The 22509-nt window shown below is 37.8% G+C and overlaps 1 protein-coding gene across 1 annotated transcript in view; it reads left to right on the plus strand.

Moving 5' to 3' along the window:
• Nucleotides 1–22509, plus strand: part of Cntnap2 (contactin associated protein 2) — a 1911322-nt gene that overhangs the window by 1041350 nt on the left and 847463 nt on the right. The window lies entirely within an intron of this gene.

A 22509-nucleotide genomic window follows, 5' to 3' on the forward strand; every position in this document is an offset into this window, starting at 1 on the left:
CTAGTGGAAAGGAAGGTATCTACTGTAGTGATTGAGCTAGCAAAAGACCTGCAAAGAGAAGGAAGGTTTAAGCATCCTGAATCCTGTCAGAAGTTGTATCCATTTCCACATGCTTAGGCCTAAGGCTAATTAATTAATTAATAGGCTATGAAAAATTAATTGGTTCATTTTCTCACTATTCATTTCAAACTTTGAAAAACAGCTCTAAAACCATCATATTACTAAAAAGGGAGACTAAATTATAAATTTATAAATAGTATTTATAAATAATATTTCAGACTTATTTTTGCCTATGTCCCGTATTTGAGGATTTCCAAGCATCAAAGCTCATTCATCTTTATTGTCAACCCCCTCCTTTTTTTTTGGCCATGTCCGTCAACTGTTGTCTTTCAGAAAAAATATGGTAGCTGCATACAGGAAAGGATCTATGTAGAAATAAGCTGTGTGGATGTGGAGAAGAGAGAATAAAGGCATATTAAGACTTAAAATTTATTTCATCACAGTACAACTCTAAAACCTTAGGAACTACCACAGTTTATGCCATAATTTTTTAAATATATATATTTTAAGTTGTTGATCGACCTATATTATATATTTATATGTGGTGCTGAGAATCAAGCCCAATGCCTCATGTATGCCAGCCAAGTATGCTACTGCTGAGTCCCAGCCCCAGCCCGATATGCCATAAATTTAATAACTCCCAGACTGGAAACTTGATGTTGTCTTTTCCAAACTTATCCTTTAGACCTTATTTTCCACTTGCTCCATTAATCCTTTACACCATTGAAGTAACATTCATTGCCTCATTTTTTTTCCCTCAAATACACTATTCTTACTCTTTGTTTTACTCACCACTGTCTTTCTAGAAATTATTCATTCTTTTAGGAACAGAAATACATAGTAGTCACTAAAATATAAAAGTGAAGATAGCAATTTCTTACATGGAGGGCCCCGAGTCTAGTGGAGGAAATACGATTTCAGAGGCAAGTCACTGGATAAAGAAGCTGATCTGTCTTGAGATGGAGATGGTCAACAAATGGTTAGTCCATTCTGCAAAACAGAAAGGTATATATTCCACATTGTTGATATCCTTGTTCTCTAGAAATTCAGCCTCATCTTTGTGGGATTTAGGTTTTTCCTGACATTTGTGAGAGCAGAAATTTTTTCTACCAATGAACATTCTTTTATTTCCTACAATGCAGTCTTTCAATACAATATAATTGGCATAAGATATGCATTCAATACACAATGTCCTTCATACATCAGACCTAAGGTTGCTTTGATAACCAGACTTGGACAACTCCACAATGAAAACAGAAAACATTGGTCCTTAGTCAATGTGCATGAGCTAAATCCTTTTACAATACCTACAAAATATATTTGATTTATAAAATCAAATATATATGACTTGGTCAATATCATGTCATTTTATGTTAGAAAATCCAATACATGTAACAAATATTTTAATTTTTATTTGGCTTTTTTTGTTAATATAAATTGATTTTTTTATTTATAAAATGGAATGAAAATTTTCAAACATTTGCACCAAATTAAACCAATGAACTTGAGTAATTCATCTTTTGAGTTAGAGGTATCTATTAGGCTCTGAACCAAAAACTTCAGATCATTTTCTTCTTTATTTGGTTTGGTCAAAATTATTGTTTTTAATTTACAAAATATTCTTACCATGTAGGAATAATACATGTCCTACAATATATTGGAAATGGAATATAGTAATTTACTTTTTATTATTTGAGAAATAAATTAGTTTATACACAAGATGTAGAAAATAAAAATATTAAAATGTATAAATCTCACACATACTAGTTCCTAAATATAATAAGCACGGACTATTTCTTCTTTACAGTGTGGATTGAGTCTTATTAATTTTTTTTTATTTGCAGCTCCTAGAGTAATCACATATCAATGCACAATTTATGAAAAAAAAGGGGAGTAGGAAGGGAAAAAAGGGGGGAAGTAGTCATTTGAGCAAGATAGGAATTTCATAATCACCACTGAAATAAAGTTTGGATACTGAGAAATTATTTTTAAGCAGTATATTGTGTCTATATTATTATGTATAGGAATGCTCTTGTATAATTCTGTAATTGAACTTATCTCTGTGGAGAACAATGTTCTGTGTGTGTGTGCGTGTGTGTGTATGTGTGTGTGTGTCTACAGTTTTAATTAATAATATACATAAGTCACCAAGCAAGCTTACCTTGACTCAGCCTTTTCCAAATCCTGCTTGGGCTCCCTCCTTTTTAAGTCAGTTAATCAGTAACCTGCTCTGATGGGCTAACCTCCAGGCAAGCACCTCAGTGCTCTATCACAAAGAATTATTAAAAGAAAGGCTTCAAAGCTAAATCTGCAGTGGTTCCAAAAAGCAGATAAGGACAATATAAATCTGATTCCCCAAGACAGGAAGTTCTATAAATTAAGGGCAAATAGGCAAGTGAGTAGACAACATGTAATTTAAGGTGAGAGTCTTCTTTCAATGGTCATGAATAAATCCCCTTTCAGGACACTGCTTTGTGTTCAGTAAATTAAAATGTGCCAATTTTTCAATGATCAATGACAAATTATTTTGCTTTGAATCAATCACAAAAAAAAGAATGAATAAATAAAATCAGTAAATGTCATCTGATCTACCTGTTGCTTTAGGTTAACTTTTATATTCACTCCCAGATTGGTCAGCCCTCAGAAATATCTGACAGGGCTCAGGAAAAGCAAGACATTTGAAATATGTCTATAGAAAATGGCAAGATGATGATGATATTGGTTTTGCAAAGAGCAGTTCAGCAAGTGTGCATTTACCGTGTCCGCAGTGACTATAATATAAGTGGAAGTAATTTATAAGACTGTACTGTGTCAAGTGTACTTAACCAGCTTTGAGATATGGCAGAGGATTTTACTTCCATCAGGATTAATAATGTACATTTCATCTAAGTCGTAATTTTAATTAACTGCCCTTGTTAAGATAAGTTTTTTCTCCTCTAAACCTAAGCACAGTTAAATGAAATATTAAATAAATGTTTTCATTTTATCCATTCAAGCCAAAGATCTTTGCTTTTAAGAATATTGATAACATTGTGGACTAACTATAGTTTTTAAAAGTTGTTCAGGGGCTTCATGAAGGTAGGCAGGAGCAAATAACTAACTGGATCTACACTTTTTGATATTGACACATTCAAATAGCTTCATTGATTCAAATGCAGTTTCCTTCTTTCAAAAACATGAGACCCTGAGCCATGAAAGAATTCTCATTATTAATTCATTTTGCCTGCTATATTTCCTGTTAGTGAATTATTCTGTTTCAAGGTTAAAAGTATATTTTTTCCACAGGGGAAAAATCCTAAATTAGGAAGCAGGTAAACAGGTAAAATAATAGTTGATTTCCTAGTTTAGTGCCTACAGTAGTCCACATTACCCAGTTTAATGTAATAGATGAAAATATTAATCTGAGATTCTGATATTTACTTAAACTCTCTTATAAGACTGAGTTCTTTGATCATTTTAATCATTCTCCATAGCAATTAGTCCCTCATATAAAGTCACAGACTATAAATCACAATTCCGTATGGCACACAGCATTTTGCAGTTAACATATCATCTAGTTTTAAGAAAGTCTTCTCTCATCTCTGCTATCAAAGCTTTGAGGCACACAAATGGCATCATAGTCCACAGAGTCATATTTATAGTAGGACTGCAAGAAAGAATGGATTTGTGAAGAAATCCTTTACAATGTGCACATGAACTATCGAGCGCTTTTTCATGAAGGAAAATGCAACTTCCTAATTTGAGTTGGTGTTTTAATAAAGTGAAAAGTAGCTTGAATGCGTCTTCTGCATTCACTTAGTAAAACTCTCGGCTCCTCATGGATGCATCTGGAGCAGTATCACTTGAAATGATATCTTGCCTTTCATTTGGATTCTGAACTCTGTCTTCCTCATTGTTACAGTCATGGAATCCTGAGATCTTCAGTGACTGCAATAGCTGATATTCTCTTCAGTTTTTCTGTGTCCATTCAGTACCTCCTCATATATAAATTCTTTCAGGCAGGCCCTACTATTACTCTTTCTTTGTCTTTCATCATTGCCACACAGCTTTCTGTTGGAGAGCTGGTAAGTGAATTCGCAATCTGACTTCACTCATAACCATGAAGCTTTCTTTTCCTCCTTTTGAGATGTTTGTCTTCTGTGTTCTAGGAAAAGCTGAACCCGGTTTAAAGCTAGAGTCTTCCCCAGCACAGGACCCATTCTTACCATCTTAGAGCAAGCCTTTAGAAAGCATGTGCCTCACCTGCCCCACATCCCCTGGGGTTTTCACCTACTCATGGGAGTCTCTGCAATATCCATTTCTTTGGGTGATGGAATCTTTTGATCTGGACCCAGGGGCAGCCAGCTCTGAGATCAATAATGTTGTAGTCATTTTTTTTTTTTTTACCATTTCTTCCAGTTCAGTGATGCAACAAAATGTTTTTTAATCTTCTGTCCCTAATTAATTAGCTCCTCTTGACTAAATAGATCAGCAAATCTCTGCCTTATTGTCACCATTATTTACTTTCCTGGGCCCAAATCTTGCTTCCTGGTCTTGCTCACAAGAATTTTGCCTCCTGGCACTCTGCGTCTAGCTCACACTTTGTTGTGGTTATTATAATTTCCCCCTTCTAGAACTTCACACTGTTAAGCACTTGCTGGATTTTAAGATATGTGTTTTTGGTCAGAGCTGTGGGAAATGAATTAATAAAGCTTCTACTTTTATTTTAAAGACCCCTGAGAGATACTTAACCAGTTGCCTGCTGTGTAAATGTTATTGAGAACGAAAAACATAAAGTAGATTTACAGCTTCACTTGTGTCCAAACTTTATACACAATAAAAAAAAATGTCACTTAGCCCTTGAATCTTTATATCTATGCAAAGGCTTGAGTGTGATGTATGAAATTAGAAATTACAAACTTAATCAAATATTATTGTTTTAAAATTAGAAAACAAAGGGAATCGGGGTAAATATAACTCGAAAGATGGCATTTTCCCCAAAATAAAACTTTGATTTTCTAGAAAGTGCTCTTTTTTTGATAATTTTTTACTCAATGGATAAATTTTTGCTCTTATAAAAATACATATTTGTGAAGACTTTGAATATCATTGCAACTTTTCCAAATAAACTTGTTTTGGGTGGTGTTATTCTTTTCCTTTTATCCACAAGTAAGCTTTTATCCATCAAATAGATATGTATTTTTGATCAAAATCCCATGTGGTAATCATGTCACCCTTAAATTCCTTCTAAGAAGAATATTCTTATTGCGTGCTCATTTAATAGACATGGCTAAATCATAGTTCATTGTAACATGGTTTACCAATGTTGGGAGAGTTGTAGTTTTGGTGTGTGCAGGATTTATGACAGCTATTTTAATAAATATAAAGGGTGGGTAATGAATATTAATATCAGTCAGTTTAGGGTAATAACCTTAACACAAAAAATACCTCCACCACCCAAAAAAGCAGTCATGTTTTATTCATCTCAGTGAGATTTCCCTTCTAATAGTCTTATAAAGCAATAAGAGTTTTTTGAATGATGTTGCTCTTCCTGGGCAGGGGTCACCTTAAGCTCTCACCTCTGAAAACTCAGTCAGGGTACCCCTGCTCACAGGTGTGCAGAAGGTCTGATTTGTAACCACCCATTTATTTGATTGATAATGTTGGACTTAGAATTCACAGTGGTTTGCAGAGTATTCTGTCTGGGCAGCACAGTCTGTTTTAAAGGCATCTCACTCATGGTGTCGTCCCTTACCTCACCGGGTCACATTCACACAACTGGCCACCTCCCACACTCCTGGCTAATGAGCATCTCACTCAAAACCAAGCTCTTGATCTTTCTTCATAATCTATTTCAGTCTTTCCTGCCATTGCAAATAGCAACTTGCTGCCCCCCGCAGCTAGACTGTAACCCTCGGAGTTCTCCTGGACTCCCTGCTCCTCTCCAGCCCCCGTCACCCTCTGGCCAGCATCACCTTCTCCACCACAAGCCAGGTCACCTCAGGTCCTCCTCACCACCTTTCGAGGCCTCCCATTTTACCTCTGGAGAAGTCACTTCCTGAATCATGCTTACAGCCCTACATATTAGGTCCTTGGTCCCTCTCTGCCCACCCTCCTCTCCCCTCCTAGTCTCTGCCTCAGCCGCAGGCTTCTCCCAGCCCTACAGGGACAGTGCTGCCCTCTGCCTGCAGTGTTCCTCTTGTTCACCCAGTTACCTGTCTTCTTGAAGAGTTTGCACAAATGTCACCTTCCTGATGACGCCTTCCCTGACTGCCCTAGGTCCAGTGGAAACAGCTCCTCCCACTGACCCTTCTACTTCCTGTGCCCATCCCCTGACTCATACTTTTGTTATCTTTTCAGATAACTGCTCCCTCTCCTAATTTAAAATGGTCTTGATCTGTTTATTGTCTGACTGATGCAATGGAATGAAGACCTTGAAATCTGGAGAATTTGGTCTCCTTTGCTATCTTTCATATTTTCGGATCCTAAATGAGTGCTTGGCACACAAGATATATTACTGTATTGTTTAAAAAAATTGGGGGGGGGGGGCTAGGGTTGTGGCTCAGAGGAAAAGTGCTCCCTTGCATGAGTGAGGCACAAGGTTCTATACTCAGCACCACATAAAAATCAAATAAAGGTATTGTGTCCACCTACAACTAAAGATTAAATGTTTAAAAAACAAAATTGTGGTTCTTTCCAAATCTCATCATAGCATAGCCTTAGATGTACCACTGTTGTCCCAAATAGCTGGTTTATACATGCCTTAAAACCTCTGACCTAATTTTTTTGTAGATGTTCATATATTCAGTAGCCTCTTCATAAACTTCATCTAGGACTCCTTAGCTTTGATCCTGGGTCCTCATCCTCATGACTCAGCAATGAATGATATCTAGTCCATTACTTGGCACATAAATAATAACAATTACTTTTATTAGATTTCCATGTTCTAATATCTACTAAATTGAGCCATGAGATCTTAATTTCTGACTTGTCCATAAATTTGTCCTATGAATTAAATACTTGAAAGTAAGTTTAAAATTCCTTCTCTAACAGTCTGTTGGCCATGCCAGTCTTTGTTGTTAGAGATGTAAGATGTTTATAATATTCTGCTAGTATCTGTAATTGGTATCATTAGATTATTTTCATCCTTAGCTGCTAATTCTGTTCCCTAAATTTTCTCTAATAAGGTAGATGGAGTGTTTTCATTGTTCACATATCCTCAATTTACCAGATTCATTTTTATAAGTAATAGTTCTTTTATTGTGAGCAAAAAGAGAAGGAAAAACTCTCTGTAGATGTCATCCTTTGTTTCTCTTCTGTCTCCACATTCATTGTCAATTTTGTGAAATGAGTGGACATTCCAGTGAATTACCAGTTGCTCCCAAATAAAGAAATCAGCAAAGAGAAGCTTTTTATGCAAAGAACAGCAGAACTCTATGCAAAGTACATAGATGAGGGTAGAGGGTCAGAGGAGAGAAGTAGTTTCCTTGAAAATTAACAAGGGGTTGGATTCACCTATCAAATAGATTCCCAGCTAAGGGCCAGGGAGCCCCAAAACAAAAAAAGGTCATATAAAATAAAGAAGGGTGTGGGAGGTCTCAGAGGTAAAGACCAGAGATTGTAGGAAAGCAAGGAAATTCAAAACACTAATACTTGTAGTTAGAAAATTTAAAACTAAACTTGAGGAAACCGATTAAGATTAACCATACAAATAAACAAAAACCTCTGGGAGTCTAAAGACTAGAGCTACACAATAAAAATCAATTTGGGAAATAACTAGGACAATGTTCTGCTTTAGGATACAAAATCTTTTTAGATCCTGAAACAATGTTTTCACCTATTCTGAAAAGTGCCTCAAGCTAACAGAGTCCTTGACTTTTGACAACAATGAATTTACAGGCTTTGCCACATGAACATGAATGATTTAATGTTAGGATGATCTATCCAGTTTTGTGTGCATGCTTTGTAGTTTTCATCAGAGTGTTCCAGGATTTGATTTGATCCGGGCATCTTCTTACTTACCCAGGAAGCTCTAGGAGTGCAGCCTTTGCAATTTAACTCTTACTTAATATTGCGTTTGACAATAAACGTGCTTTATTTTCTGACCAACCATGAATTGTCCTAATATGGATTTCATTATTTAGTACATGGTTGCTTATTCTTTTTGTGTACAGTATTTTGTAATAAACTTCCATTGGGGAAGAATACCGCCGTTTCTTTAGGGTCACAGATTCTGTGAGTCCCCAAAACGGGAGAACAATAGGAAAGACTACACTCTGCTCTGTGAGGTCCGAGACTCAGCTGGCGTGACTCAGATGGTTAAGGTGGGTAACTGTAAGTCTTAGAGCTGGAGTCATCTGGTGGCCCTTCACAACCGTGCTGGGCACCTAGGATGGATTGGTGGAGGGTGTGTCCACCTGGGGCAGTGAGCCAGAGCTCCCACATCCAGGCCAGCCTAGGGTGGTCAGATGGTTTATGTAGCAGTGCAGGCTCCAGGAGTGAGTGTTCTAGGAGAGGAGCAAGCTGCATTATTTCTCACAGGGAGTCACATGATGCGTCCTCCACCACACTCGAGCAGTCATAAGCCACAAACTTCCCCACGTTCCTTGGGAAGAGAGACAGACCACAATTCTCCATGAGAAGAGTATTGAAATAGTTACAAATGTAATTTAAAACTCCTGCGTCACCCAAAGGCCCTTGAATCGTCTTTACTCCCAGGAAGTATTGCAGCAATATGGCCATGGTTATGGACAACACCTTTGTGTTCCCTTCAAATTGATATGTTGAAACCTTAACTCCCAATAGGGGGGTGTTAGGAGGTACAACCCTTGGGAGGGAATTAGGTATAGATGAGTTCATGAACGTAGGGCTCTCAAGAGGGGATTTGTGCCTTAGAAAAGGAGAAAGGGACTAGAGGGCCTAATCCCTCCATGTGAGAACACAGTCAAGAGGAGTTATCTGCCATTCAGAATGTGGGCTTCACCAGTTACTGGGTCTGCCAGTGCCTTGACAGTGAACTTCCTAAGCTCCATACAGTGAGAATTGAGTGCTTTCTTAAGCCACCCAGTCTGTTGTAATGTTATAGTAGCTTGAACTGAGACATTGGCAGAGAGAATGTGACCATTGTATTCTGTAGTATATAAAGAAAGTTGCACAGTTAATTATTATTTGCATATTTTTTGGCTGTACTTCACCTGGGATATGATTTTTTTCTTGTGCCACCCTCTTCTTCAAAGATATTCTCCTTGCACCCCAAATTCACAAACATATAACAACCTGTATGCTTAGTCTTCACTGAATAGATTATTTGCTAAAACATGCATTAGGTATCAACTCAGTCACAGAATAGCTTCCATTCTAATTGCCTATTCTTTTTTTATTTTTCTCCTTTCTATTGAGATCTGTAATTCTGCATTTTTTTCCATAGCATCCATGAGGTTTATAAAATATTACACAAGAAATTGATTGTCATTCTTCATGGACTCATCCTGATTTTCCAATGCTAGATTTTGGAAAACTAGCTGTAACATGTGTAACTCCAGAAAGTTGGCTTATGCTTGAGTGTGCTTTCCCTAACACTGAAGACCTGAGTCTTCAAATAACCTTTTCCACTCTACAGACTCTGCTCAATTGCTGGCACCAGGTGATGTGTGCTGGCTTTAAATCATTTCACAATTGTAGAAAAACACTGAATAGGAGACTTGCTTACCAGAAATAAATGCACAACTAGTGGGATTTTAGTAGTTTTTTTTTTTTTTTCCTTTTGAGTAGCAGGTTATATGTATATTCTTTCTGTCAAATAATCAGATTGAGAGCACACATAAGCTTGTCTGTTGGAGAGAAGAATGTTGATTAAGACCCTCATTACTTGATGCTATGGTTTGCATGTGAGGTGAAATAATCCCTGGATGGGATTAACTGAGAGGTAACTGAAGGTAGGTAAGGTGTGGCTGGAGGAGGGGCATTGGAGGCATGCCTTTGGGTATATATTTTGTATCTGGCAAGTGGAGACTTCTCTCTCTGCCTGCTGATCATCATGTGAGCTGCTTCCCTCTGCCACACTCTTCCTGCTGACGTTCTGCCTCACCTTGAGCCCCCAGGAATGGAGCTGGCCTTCTACAGACTGAAAACTCCCAAACTGTGAGCACTTAAATAAACTTTTCTTCCCCTAAAATTGTTCTTGTAAAGCCTTTTAGTCACAGCAATGAAAAAGTTGACTAAAACACTTGAATTGTATTAATTGGAAATGAGTGTCATTGTGTAATATTTCCAAGTTTTACCAGTTTTCATTAATTCCATGTACACATTGAATAGTTGAAAAAGTATATACATGTGTAACTTTACCCATAACTACATATTTGCTCACATATAAGTTCATACATATAAAATTGCATATGAGCCATCTAAGAAGTGTAAAATTCCACTTTTCATACTTTCTGGTGTCTGGAGGGAGGAGTCTCTTCCCATGTTGGGGGATGTGTGTGACCGATGCCGATTTCCTTCATCCTGTTCCACCTGCCTGTGAAATTCAAGAGTGGTTCATTGGTGATGGCCCTTCTTTAGTATTAATGGGAGACAACGCTTCATGAAATAGTTCACTTCCTTTAAGTGCTGTTAGTTTGAAATATTGCGGAAGTAGCTCAGTGATGGGCACTTACACATCAAGTGAGGCCCTGAGTTCAGTCCCTAGCACTACAAAAGAAAGAAAATAAAAGAAAAATTTCTCACTATGTTAAAAATCACTTAACATTTAAACAATGTTTCCTTTGGATATGTATCACAGGAATATAAGAAAATATAGAGCATGCATATATTTTTACATAAGAGACACCCTTAGAAACAGGGTATTGGAAAAGTGCTACTTGTCTCTGCATATTGTACCTTGTCCCTATGCACAAAAATCATCATGAATTTGGAATAATTTTCCCACTCTTTCTATTCTATTCTTTTTTTTAGTTATACCTTTTTAAGCAAAGTATTAGTCTTTCTTGTTTCTAAAATTCATGACTGGAAATAAATTTTCTATTGTTTCTGCTTCCTGTCATTCATTATTTTTGTAAGATAAATGTATAATTAACAGATTTTTTTATTAATCTCTTTTTCCTATTATAAATTTATAAATTTCATGTCTATTATTTTCATTGTTACCCTAGAATTTAAAACATGCATATTTATGTTATTGAATAATAACATAAATCAATTAATTAAATCAAGTAATAGTTTACTCACCTCTTAGATATTTTAATGACTTTAAAATTCTTTCACAAGTCGCATTATGGTGTTCAATATCCATTAACTCTATATTTTTAGCTCTATAGGATTATTTTTACTGCTTTGTAATTTAATACTTGTTCATATTTGTGTATATATAGACCAATTTATTTCCCAACTATTCCAACTGGTATTTCAGAACGAAAGAAAACGCTTTAGCATTCTTTCTATGTTCTCTGATTCTGTTTGTCTGAAAACATTCTTGGATCTGTAGCTAATCCTTCCTACATTTGAATTGGTTGCCAGTGTATTCTTGCTGGCTCTCACTCTCTTTCCTTGAGTAGTTGACAATTTTTTTTTTATTTTGCATTTTTCATTATCTTCAAAATATTATTTGTGTGAACTCTTTGTAGACTATGGTGAAGGCCATTTCCCTCAATGAGACTGTTCATTAGCTCCGCTAGGGACCTTGATTAAAATCAGGACTTTAGAGGGAAATAGTATGATATTTATAAGGCTAGTCAGGAATTCTTTTCTTGTAGAATTTGTATCATAATACATAGTTATTTCCTTTTCATTAAGTTTCCAAAATTTTGGCATAAATTTAGAAGTTCTTCATAGCATTTTGTCTCTTTTATTTTAAAACAAATATCAGTTTTCTTCTCATTAAAAAAAAAAAAAAGAAAGTTTGTATTTGCCCATCTGCAACAGTTTGGACCTTGAATACCCCCCCAAAGGCTCATGTCCCCAGTGCAGCAATATTCAGAAGGGGAGCCTTTGGCAAGGTATTGGATCATTAGGGCTCTGACCTCAACAGTGGGCTGATGCATTGATGGATTCAGAATGGGATGGCGTTATATGAAAGCGGCGAAGACTGAGGGAGCTATGGTCACTGGGGCAGTGACCCTTCCCCCTCCACTGGGCCTCTCTGCTTCCTGGCCATCATGAGGTGAGTAGCTTTCCTCCACTACACCCTTCTTTCATGATATTCTGTCTCATGTTAAGCACAGAGCAATTGAGTCAGCTGACCATGAACAGAAACCTCTGAAACCATGAGCCAAAATAAATCTTTTCCCCAATAAGATGTTTTACTCAGTTACTTTGTCACAGTGACGACAAACTGAATAACACACCACCATAATTCTTAGAGGACAGTGTTTAAGTGGGTTTGGGGGTGACAGATGTATTCTGGTTAGTTTTGTAGATAAATACAATTAATCATTATCTTCCTAATCTGCTGAATCTAAAATTTTGCCCACCCTTGAACTTTCTCTACCCTTCCCTGCCTCTCTCAGTAGAGATGTATCTGCTTTGTCTTCCCCAAAACAAATTCCTAGACTAGTGAATTCTCATCTAGTTTCTATTTCAATAAAACCTTACTTGTTTTCAAAATTTTTCTACCTTTTAGTTGTTGTTCTTAAGATGAATTCTCAACTAATTGTTTAACAATTAGAGAGCATTTAATTGTTTTTAATACGACTGTTTAAAGCTGTAAATTTTACTTGATTCTTTTTAGCTGCACCTCACAAATTTTCATATATTACTTTCATTATTGTTCAGTTATGCTCAGTTTTCTTTATAACAAATGAGTAAATTGATTTATGTGTTATCTGAATGTGATTTTTAAATATTTTCTCCACACACGTGTTTATTAGTGATATCCAGTGTGATCACATTATACAGTCACTAATGCCTGGAAATTTATCAAGAGACTTGAACTGTGGATTAACATGTAACTAGTTTTTGTAAAGGTTCCATGTTTTTCAGAGAGGATCCTATACTCTCTAATTGTTGAACAAATCTTTATTTGTATGTCTTTATATCTCAGAGCTCTGAGGAGCAAATTTATTCGTTATTGCAGAATCAGACATGGTAATTTGTCAACATTTTTGGTATACAAGTTTTGATGTGTGTCCCCCAAAAGATCTTGTGTGAGGCAATGCAAGAAGGTTTAGATGTAAAGTGATTGAATTATGAGAGCCTTGACCCAATCAGTGAACTAAACCTCTGATAGGGATTAACTGAGTGGTAACTGAGGGCTGGTAGGATGTGGATGGAGGAGGTGGGTCTCTGGGGAGTGGACTTGGGGTATACATTGTGTATCTGGTGAGTGGATTCTCTCTCTGCCCTGATGATCAGTGAGCTGCTTCCCTCTACCACACTCTTCCACCATGATGTTCCACCTCTCCTAGAGCCCGGAGGAATGGAGCCAGCTGTCTAAGAACTGAGGCCTCTGAATAAATAAATAACCTCTTCCTCCTCTACAAGTGTTCTTGTCAGGTTTCTTGGTCCCCTTGGTGAAAAGGCTGATTAGAACACGAGCCATGTACAAACTCTCTCCCACTCATTATTTTACTTTATTTATCAAGACCAACTTTTCCCTCTTAATTTGTTAAAAAGTCAAATGCGTGGGGCTGGGGATGTGGCTCAAGTGGTAGGGCGCTTGCCTGGCATGTGTGAGGCCCAGGTTCGATTCTCAGCACCACATACAAACAAAGATGTTGTGTCTGCTGAAAACTAAAAAATAAATATTAAAAAATTCTCTCTCTCTCTCTCTCTCTCAAAAAAAAAAAAAGTCAAATGTGTTCATCTCACCAGTGTCAGGCATATTTGAGGGAAATATGGACATATACTGTGGCAGGGAATCCTGCAGCACCTCTTTATTGGCAGAAAAGCAAGAAGTAGTTGAATGGAAATGCATGTTGGCAGCCATTGTTTCCTTTGCCTGTGGCCGTTCTGCAGAGTCACAGCAGGGTAAAGATATGGGGAGAGTTGTATGGCCAGATGGTCACCAGACCTGGAATGCCTAGAAATAGACGTTCTAATTGATTCTGAAAAAAAAAAAAAAAGGAAAAAAAAACCCTTAAAAATAGCTGTCAGGCAAGTCCCAGCATGATCTAGTCCATAATTAAAGCATATAATAAAATAAGCAGAACTGACAAGTAGGAAGAGTGTCCTCTGCTATCCTGCGACCCATCCACAGAGGAGAAAAGCAAAATGTGTTCAGTGAATGGGAAATTTTACCTACCCTCCTTTTGGCCATCAGAACCTGAACGAACCTAGCACATTGAATTCAGATTGATGGAGGCAGTTGCAATGCTTTTGGCTCCAAATAACAGCACACTCAACAAGACTGGCTCAAACAAGGGTGATTTTAAATTGTCATTATTATTTCATTCAGTGAGAAGCCTGGAGGGAGAGCATTGCAGATTTGCCTAATTCTGTGGATTTCCACTCTGTCTTCATGATGGGCTGTGACCTCTGTGGCTAGGTCTTTCCAGATGTGGCTGTCAGCACTTGACTGCACACACAGGCAAGAAGGAGATGCTCTCCATGCATCTGTAAGGCTCTCTGTCTCTGTCCTTCTTTCTCATGTACCCATTAGTGAGAAATGTCCCTCCCTCGTGGATTTTCCTTTGGACCTTATTGCTCAGGAGGGTGTTATACCCACTAGCACTAACCAGGAGGAAGCCTGGGCCAGAGAGCCATTCTGTAAAGCTGCCTGCTTGGTCCCATGGCAGCAGCTAGAGATGGCTTATCAGTGAACAATGAAGAGGTCTTCATAAGGACATTCTGAGGATTGCCGAGTTATTCAGTTTGGGGGATTTTTCTGTCTTCTGAAGCAAATATGTCTAATCTGGAAACTGTAGCTCTTAAATAGTACTTCGGTCCTCATTGGAAATGTAGGGCTGTCTCATACTTGAGGCCCCGCAGTAGCAGTAACTAAAGCTCCATTCTGCAGGTCTTATGGACCAGATGGCCCAACACTCAGGGTTTCTTTGCTGCCCTCATCCCCTACCCATCCCTCAGCCGGCGCTGGAAGGAGAGCCTACTAAAGCCGAGAGCAGCCCTAGGGAGTTGGGGACCTCAGGCGAATCACTCAGCCTCTTTTAGTGTTGGAGACCTTGTTAAATGAGGGCAGGTGCACGTCCACTAAATAGGTTTTCTTAAGTGACTATCTCACTCGTGCTTTTGCCATCTTGTCTTTGTAAGGTTCCTTCAGCTGCAGGGTGTTAAGTGTTTCTCATATTGCTGAAACTCCCAACTAAGACAGAGCTGGCACCTATCTCAAGTCATTCAGTTTAGTTAAAAACCATCCATAAAAACCTACTATGTGCAGGATGCCAAAATGAATAGGTTGCAGTTCCTTCCCTCAGGGTAGAGGTATAGTTATTGAAATCTAAATCGACACATCACAATACAAAACTTGTAAAGACACAACAAAGGGGTGATAATTTTCAATTAGATTATATACAATCACTCCTCAGATACAGGAAAATTCAGACATAGTCTACACAAGACAAAAGAGCATCAGAGGCTTTCAATAGGTTATAACCAGAATCTCTTAGAAAAGAGATTTACTACCATTGATTTACTTTATTCCCTCTCTTTGCTTTTGTTACTCCACTTTCAACATGAACATCCCATAAACCCTTCAAACTGAATACACCCAGAATCAAACTCATGATCTGTCTCCCGCAAACCAGAGCTTCCTTGTTTGTATACTATACAAGTTACTGATACCACCTTAGTCACCAACAAAGAAACAAATATCATTGATAAAACCTCTCTCCTCCTCCCATTACATACACTGACCAGCAAATACAATGAATTATATAGTAAATCATGTCTCAAAATGATCTTCACATTTCCAGTGTCACTACTTTAAGCCAAAGATCAGCAATTGTTTTATATAAAGAGCCACAGAGTAAATATTCTCAGTTTTACAGGGCATGTGGTCTGTCAAAACTACTCAACTCTGCCATTGTAGCGTGAAAGTGGCCAAAATGTAGGTGAATGAGCACAGCTGTCTTTCACAGAATCTTACAGTGATTTACATGTGGCCCAGGGGCCAAAGTTATTCATGCACAGATCAGACCCTCCTGAACTTTCTCCTGGAGCAGTGTTGCAACTCATCTCAGTTGGCCTTCCTGACTTCAGTCCTGCTACACAGCCTGCTCTTCATAGGCACTGCATGAACCACACTCAGTGCTGTCTACGTGAAAGGTCGCTGCCCGTAACAAAGCTGATGCTTTTGCGTCATGGCTCACAGAGTGAATCCCTACTGATTTAGCCTCTGTGGTCCGCAGATAGTCTGTCCCTGGCCTCTGCTCCAACATAGCACTTCCTTCCATATTTCCTAGACAGTTGTGGTTGCAACCTTGCTATGGGAAAGTCTTTTTTATGCATTTTTATTTGGTAAACTCTTAATCATCTTTTAAGCAAGTGCATTTTGTGAAATTCTCCCACATGTCGTCAGGTCGGTCCTTCTTCACAGGTCTTTGTCTCTCACTTTGTCAGGCATGGCAGTGTGCTGGAGCTTGTGCTGCCTCCAGGAAAATGACAGTGAAAATGTCAGGAAATTCCAGAGTCAGTTCTTAAATTGTTAGGAACTTGGAATTAACCATGATGGGAGTATTTATACACATACATAAAAAATTTGTCAGATGATACAGATCAGTGTGTGTTTTTAGGGATTTGTCTTATTTTAATTGGAAAACTGGTTGATCAGCTACCCATTGGATATTTTAGGTTTGATTAACAACTGTAGGAGAACAGTTTTTACAGCCGAGGCCAAAACACCTGACAGGAGCAACTTAGAGGAGGAGGATTTCATCTGGGCTCAAGATTTCAAGGTCTTAGTGCATTGGTCTGCTGACTCCATTACTCAGGGCCTGAAGGGAGGTGTAACATCATGGTGGAAGGGCACAGTGGAAGGAAGCTACTCAGGTCAAGGCTACTAGGAAGCAAAGAGAGAGAACAGGAGGGGTCGGGCACAAAATATCTAATCCCCAAGGCTCCCAGTGACTCACTTCCTCCAGTCATGCCCTACCTGCCCACAGTTATCAGCCAGGAATTATTAATGTATCACATGAATTAATTCACTGATTAGGCCTAATCATTTCACTTCCGGCATTAATACAGGAGCTTTTGGAGGATACCTCATGTCCAAACCATACCAACTATAGAAAACAGTATGCCTAATACACCAAATAAATAGAGATGAAACAATACTAAATCAGTGTATTTCAGATGGTTGAAAGGAATTTCTGACTACTGACTTTACTTTAGTTGGATGAGGTAAAAAACAATAAATAAAGGATACCTTTATATTGTATCTGATTTTGGTACAATCCTTTATTCTTCTATAAGTAGTTAAGAAGCATTTAGAAAGTTTTTTTTTTAATTACACCTAAGTCTTAATTTACAATAACCAAGTTATTATACTTAGTATTACCTATTGAGACTTTAATTAAATCTTTGCCTGGGACCTTGCTCTTTATGATTTGTTTCTACAAATTTGATCTTGTGTAGCACCAATATCAAAGTGAAATAACAATAGTATATGCTGTAAATTATTATCTGTGAATGGGTATTTTAAAATGTTTTCAAGCTAGGTAATGTGGTTGAATCTCCAGAGCAGTTGCTGAGGCAGGATGATTGCTAGTTCAAGGCTACCTTCAGGAAAACCCTCAGCAACTTAGTGAGACCCTGTCTCAAAATAAAAATAAATAGATAAAAGGAGGAGGGATATAACTTAGGGGTAAAGTGCCCTTGTGCTCAATGTCCATTCCAATTTATTAATTAAAATATATGCATGAATAAATACACAGCCACACACACACACACACACACACACACACACACATCATTATCTTTAGGTGCTTTTACACTGTGAATTCACATCACGAAAGAAAATTGATTCAATTGAAATACCCTTCTAAAGATTCATATCTGGAATTAGGATATTCCAAAAATCTTTTAAAAATCAGAGCCATCTATGTGAGTTTGCCATTAATTGGGTGATCTACTTTTGTATATATGTTTTGTGCTGGAATTTAGCCACTTTAAATTGTAAGGCCCCATTAAATGTTCCAAGAACCTACAATGTATCCTTCTAAGTTGGTGGTTTTATGTGATGCTATTGACTTTTCTTCATTTTTGTAGATGATGCATAGCCTAGTGAATAATAAAACATTATTCCTGTCTTTAATTTAACTTTTAGGCTTTGCATTGACTGTGCACAAAGAGACCTTGAATTTTTATATGCTTTGAAATTCATGAAAATTGACATTGTTGCCTGACAACTTATTTTTCCAGCTTCATGTGCCTTTCCTCTTGACTGAATTCAGTCTTTGGTAGCGTCTCATCTTGGATGCAGAGTTAGTCTAGATTGACAGAGCAATGGCTATGTACTTAAAGAGTTGGCCTGGTAAAAATTAAAGAATAGTTATATTTTCCTAGATGTTTTCAGATAGTCATTAAATGGACAGTCTTTCTGTAAAGCAACAATAGATTATTGATAAACCTTACATTCACATAGCATACTTAGGGGAGAATATTGGATCATGGCCTGTTTAAACTAATTTTGTCTATATTAGTTGTTTCACTGCTAAACCCTAGTGTGGGTCATTTGATGGGATAATAACTATGGTATGAGGATTGGAGGTGCAGCTCAGTAGAAGAACATGTACTTAGCCTGAATGAGGCCATAGAATTGATCGCCAGCATCCCTAAAATATAAGAAATATATAAGAAATTTGGAGCCTGTTTGTTTTAAATCTATGACAGCCTATGCAGGCTCACCCACTTATAAGTGCATGTGCATTAGATTATATGTATTTTTGTTACTTATTTTAATAAAATATTGCTGTATATTATTATATATGTATGTACTTAAATATATATGGAAGAGCTGGCTATTGATATGTTATACTTTTCAGAAATGAGCAAGGTCATGAACATTGTCCCTAAAACCTCCTTTTACAACAGTCTGCAGAGGACAGGGGACAGCAGGTGTGGTCGCACCAGGAGGTCTTTGAGAGAGAGGGCGTAGCTCTCGGTCATAAGCATCCCCTGGACACAGTCCACATGGTCGACAGTTGGCTGAGACATTGAAACGTCTTTCCAGCTTAGTAGCAGAAAGTGTTTCAGTCAGGCAGTCTCCACGTCCCAGAAACAGTTCTCATTCCAGGACATGAATAAAGAAACTCCTCTGATCTTCGCTATTGTGCTCTTACCCCTGAAAGATAAATCCCATTCTGGGATGCTGACAGAATGATTCTTTCACACTTACTCGGGTAAAAACAGCTTCCCATGGTCTAAGGTGACCACACCGAAGATGATGGATTTGCCTTGAGGTTCGCTTCAGTCATGTATTAACATTCCTCTGGGCTTTTCCATTTGCAAACATTTCACCTTCCTTCCTATCTGTGGGCCCCTTTCAGAGTTTTCCTCCAGTTATATTGTCACACTCAGTTACTCATTACTGAAATCTATCCCAAGATTTTTTTTCTTACTCTTACTGGAAGTAAAAACAAACAGATCAGTCTTCTGGTATCTAGTAAGTAACCCAGCAGCACTCAATACTCAATACCATCTTTTCTACAGTAGGGCATTGACTCTGCATTTCCAAGTCTGTTTTGAAAATTACAGTTGACACTAACAGACTTATCTTCTCTGATAATGAAAGGAAGAAACTTTCAGCCAAACTTTTACCAAAATGCTAGTGGGTGAACCCTCGTGGGTTGGTGGAGACTCCATTGCCTCTACGCTGGTGATGGCCCCATGTTGGGCTATCTACTCAGTTCCTGGCCAAGCCCTCCTTGTTCACGCTCTTCCTTATAGTGGCTGCTGTGTCCAAGCACAGTATTCAACGCTGCCTGACCTTCTTGTCCTAGAGGCTTGCCGCAGTCCAGCTGCAGCAAAATAACCAGGGAGTGACAAGCAACTTGTGTACTTTGATACAGCAGGAGTGGGAGCCATTTATTGTAGGACAACAGAGGTATTTATACATTCCACACAGCTTATCTTAATAAACATAAACTAGATACAGCAGTCAACCAATCAGGAATCTCCACACTTAATGGCTCACTGGTGTTACTTCACAAACCACTCCCTCTGGCATTTTGCCAGGCACCATCCAGACTTGTTTACAGACTCTAACATTTCTCTGGCAAAATGCCAGGAGCCATCCTGACTTGTTTACAGACTCTAACAGAGGCTCACGTTCTAATCCTCTAAGGTGTGACTGTTCTAATCACTTATTATTTATGTTTTCCCAATTTTTGTTATTGATGCACTATAGTTGTGCATATGGTGGGATTGTTACATATTTGTATAAGCACACAATATCACAATATAATTCGCCCAATACCTCTCCCCAGCACTTCTCCCCTTTCTTTCTGCCTCCTACTCCTTAGTTTCTTTCTTCTACTAATCTCCCTTTGATTTTTAAGAGACATACCCCTCCTTTATTTACCTTCTTCCTGACTAGTTTCTACATATAAAAGAAAACATACAATCCTTGAACTTATTTTGGTTAACATGGTGGTCTCTAATTCCATCCATTTTCCTGCAAATGCCATAATTTTGTTTTTCTTTACAGCTGAATAAAATTTCACTGTATATATACACCACATTTTCTTTTTGCATTAATCCATTGATGGACATCTAGGCTGGTTCCATGTTTTTTATTTTTTTTTAGTTAACTTTCAGAGATCAATTCATATTTGTTTCTAATTTTGAAAGAAATATTCATGCCAAGAAGTTCTTTTCTATTTCAGAAAGACATTCCTGAACAAAATAAAAAAAAAAAATTTCTAACTGATGCTTATACCCAGCAATCAAAATGGCCTAAATCGTGCTCATGTTTTCTGTGATTCATATTATTGAAAAAAAATCTGTCTTATCATATTTTTAATCAAGAAAAGTCCTAGGGTTAGTTTTTCTAAAACTGTCATTTTACTATAAAATTGACGGACAAATAACCTACAGCTCTGAACTTTTAAAAGTAAACCTTTCCTATTCTTTGTGACAAACATGAGAGAAATTTATTTTCCTGGTTTGCCTGTTGACAAGTAAAACCCAAGTGAAGGAATGGATTTCTTATTGTTTTAATGTTTAATTATTAGAGCATTGAAATATTAGTTGAGAGTATTTTTTTTTATAAAGGAGACTCCTGGATTTGACAAGTGCATCATTCTCCTGAGCATGTTCCAGGCATGGGCAATGAAAAGATGGCAGAGTGGACAGAAACTTTGAATTTACTAGTCTTGATATTAAAGTGTAGGCCCCTGAGAACTAGAGTAGAGGGCATTTTAGTTTATTATACTCAAGCCGTGGTTTGGGTTCTGTTTTATTTTTAGCTCAGTAAAGAATTATGTTTTCTTTGGCACATTTTTACAGAGAGAAGATGAACACTGGAGAAAGAATAAACTTCTTTAAAAATGTAAACTGCCAATATTTTACTAACACTTCCAAAAGGAAGACTTGGGACCAATACATTCGTCACAAAGAATGCAAACATAGCCTGCAAATCCATTTGTTTTATGGGTCTTTCTAGCAGGTGGTAGGAGTTTAGTCTAAATAATGGAAAGCCGTACTGACAATAAAACTCATTCTCAGAGATGAATTTCAAATATTCCAATAGGATTGCATTTAGCTTGGAAACTGTAAACAAACTTTCCGACTGTAATTCAAATTTTATTATTTTTCCCTTATGCAAACGTGTACATTTCTTCCTTATTTTCCAAATATATGAAAAGGGAGATAAAAACCTACTAATGTTATAGCCTTCTGATGATGCAATTTAGACCTTTATGAGTTCAACTAAATTTCTAAATGCCTACTTTTCTATACCCATCATGGTCTACCACTGTTACAAGGTAACCATAATTTGTTTATAGCTCTCTTCTGGGTATGCATAATTTCCCTCACCCACGATTTCAATGTACACCTTCAAATCTTGCTCACCATTGTTTTCCTCTGAAATCAGAGCTTTGTTTTCTAACAACTTACAGCAAGCCTTGTGGGTACTTTTCTGTATGTGTTCACACAGTCTGGATCATCAGTGGCTGTGCATATCAGGCTGTGAAGCATTTTGAAGTTGCATTCATCTCTAGAAGCCTGCAACAGATGGCTTGTCTCTGGCAATGCTCTGGAAGCCCGGGAGGGGAAGAAGTCTAGGATTCCACCATCCTATTTGCAGCAACCATAAGCGATGGTCTTCATCTCACTCTTGGCCCAATTTCATGCACATCTTTCTTACACCTGACTGAATGCAGCTGACACCCCAGATCCAGCTTCTTCACTCTTTTAGGGGGGATTATCAGGTTGCCTGGCTGTCCTAGGTATGAAGACCTCCCTCAGTTCCCCAGTTTAGACCCTTAAACTCTGTCCCCTTCCTTCGTGTTTGGTGCCTCTGGATTGGGAGCTTCCTGGTGTTCGGCAACGCTCAATGCTTCCTGGCCCACTGCA

The sequence above is a fragment of the Marmota monax genome, unplaced genomic scaffold (assembly GCF_021218885.2).
Source record: "Marmota monax isolate L192 unplaced genomic scaffold, Marmota_monax_Labrador192_F-V1.1 WCK01_AAM20220418_F8-fsc00193, whole genome shotgun sequence".
NCBI classification, from domain to species: domain Eukaryota; kingdom Metazoa; phylum Chordata; class Mammalia; order Rodentia; family Sciuridae; genus Marmota; species Marmota monax.